The sequence below is a fragment of the Stegastes partitus genome, unplaced genomic scaffold, assembly GCF_000690725.1.
Source record: "Stegastes partitus isolate 25-593 unplaced genomic scaffold, Stegastes_partitus-1.0.2 Scaffold1636, whole genome shotgun sequence".
Classification (NCBI taxonomy): Eukaryota; Metazoa; Chordata; class Actinopteri; family Pomacentridae; genus Stegastes; species Stegastes partitus.
This window is the reverse complement of record NW_007579367.1, coordinates 128,031-130,273: the sequence shown is the minus strand read 5'-3', so window position 1 is coordinate 130,273 and position 2,243 is coordinate 128,031. Positions and strand designations below refer to the sequence as shown.

The 2,243-nt window shown below is 39.4% G+C and overlaps 1 long non-coding RNA gene across 1 annotated transcript in view; it reads right to left on the bottom strand.

Moving 5' to 3' along the window:
* The window catches only part of LOC103371732 (uncharacterized), a 6,012-nt gene extending 3,946 nt beyond the window's left edge, over window positions 1-2,066 (bottom strand). Inside the window, exon 1 of the long non-coding RNA XR_520955.1 lies at window positions 1,977-2,066. This is a non-coding gene — a long non-coding RNA (uncharacterized LOC103371732). The remainder of the gene's footprint in view (window positions 1-1,976) is intronic.
* Window positions 2,067-2,243: the final 177 nt, after the last annotated feature.

Genomic DNA, 2,243 nt, shown 5'->3' with positions numbered 1-2,243 from the left:
TGCACCGCCGTCTGCTCAGTTGTGTACTCTGCTACATGTGCTGCAGACAGTATTGTAAACTGTGGACTTGGAGCCGCTCTGCTGGACAAACTATGCAATGACACAGCTTCTAAACTACCCTAAGCACCTTTTTCGGCAATATATTCTGTAAAAGATAGTGGTCTAATTAACATAAATCAGACAGCATATACGCCAAAACCACCTGTAATGGGTCAATCAGCAGAGAATATCGGCCAACGTACAGCGCCCTCCATAATTATTGGCACCCCTGGTTAAGATGTGTTAAAAGCCTTAAAATAAATTAAATTTTTATTGCAGAAGCATACTGTCACACTGGAAATTGTAGAAAAATGTAACCTTGTGGCACACATGATTTGATGTAAAATAAATAAATAAATAAATAAATAAATAATTTTAATGTGGGATTTTGTTCACACTGAATAAATGCACTTGAATTAAAGGTTGAATTTTCCTCTTTTTTAAAATTGTGGTCCTATGTTATTTAGAAAAAAACTTAATTTACTAGAAGCTAAAGAACACATCTTAACCGGGGGTGCCAATAATTATGGAGGGCGCTGCACATATCTGTCAGGCTCTAATATTTTATTTTTTGTCAGAGCTCATCTCACTTGTTTATTTGTTTGTTTTAATCTAACCAAGTCCAACATAGTCTATATTGGATATGTAAAGTCAGTTACCTTGAAGTTCAAACCAGTGCCCCTAACCAGGTAACCACTGCTGTAGTTGATCAGATTTAACAATGAACACGTTACACTGACTTATAGAACTTGTCCAAATACTTCACCATCAGGAAGGATATGCTCGTGCCTTCTGGAGAGACTGATCAATTTACATATTTTAGGAAAACAATAAATCTGCTATAATCTACTATCTAACAAAATCTTTGTTTTAGGGTTGCAACAACAGTTTATTACCAAACAAATCTGCACCAGGTTGTACCAGAGCTGCTAGAGGTGAAAAGTTAAAACCAGTAGTTTGTTTCTTCAGGCTGATTTCAGAGAGGAGAGTAGAAGTGGGCGGGTCAGGAAATCTCAACCTGCATGAGACAGTGTTAACCCACAGTATGAAACACATTCTGTTGGCACCAGTTAATGCAAATGTTACTTATGTTTGTGTGCAATTATTACCAACATGATTTAGCCCCAGTGTAACTGTAGCTGTCTGGATTGTTATTTAAAGTCGCAGAAAAGCAGCAAGTGCCCCAAACAAGCTTTTTTCTTCTTTTCCCCCTCTAGCTGTGTATTTTAGTTTGTGACATATCTTCTCATTTGAAAATCAAATACAAGAAGGAGCTGCAAGATATACAGTAGCTTCATTTGACATCACTTATCTGGCACATTTGATCCATTTAAAAAAAACAATAATCTTACATTAAAGGTATGTTTTTGTTTTTATTTTGTGGAGATTCTATCACTGCATATTTTCATTTTAAGAAATTACAGCTTACAGTCACGTGCAGCTTTTAGGGAAAAAAGGCCATCACATCACTTTTCCTGTTGTTGCTCAGTTCAGTCAACACCACCGAGCCGTTTGGTGCACAAATAACAGCCAGAGCAAAGGTGTCACATTCCACACTTAGTGAAATATTTTGCTAAGGAAGACATATGCCCTTAGGAATTGCATTTAGACAAATAGCTTAACGTTAATCTTAGTTGGTGACAGATTTTGCATATTTGTCGGTGAGAAACGTGCAAAATCTGACACAACTTTGCGTCTTCGAACTGTCCAACCGCTCCATGCAGGTGGGTGTGACGAGCTGTGCGCAACCACGACTTAACCTTACGCTTGTTGCAAATTCCTCATAGCACACGACTAATTCTCATTTAAAAGTCAATATAATAGACTTAGCGGTGAATATGCGCGATCTAACGTGAATCCATTGCGCACGCCTTATTGCGCAACCAGTTTACGCCGCACAGTCTATGGCTGCACAAGACTCAACTTAAAACTGTTACCTTGTGCTTCCTCCTTATGTGGAGTTTCCAATCCAAGTTTTGCACCCTGGTCTTCATATCGCAGCTCCAGTGAGGAAGGAAACTCACTGGTCCACACGTGGCACAGGTGCGCAACTGTAACGCGCCCTGAGTCCCAAACTGGGATCCCGTCCGACCTGTTGTGAGTGACAGCTTGTGTTCAGCAGGATCCGATTTCAGCAGTTTGTGTAGAAAAAAAAAAAAACACTCCGCATCACTTGTGCACAAATGAAAGCAATGAAGGCCACC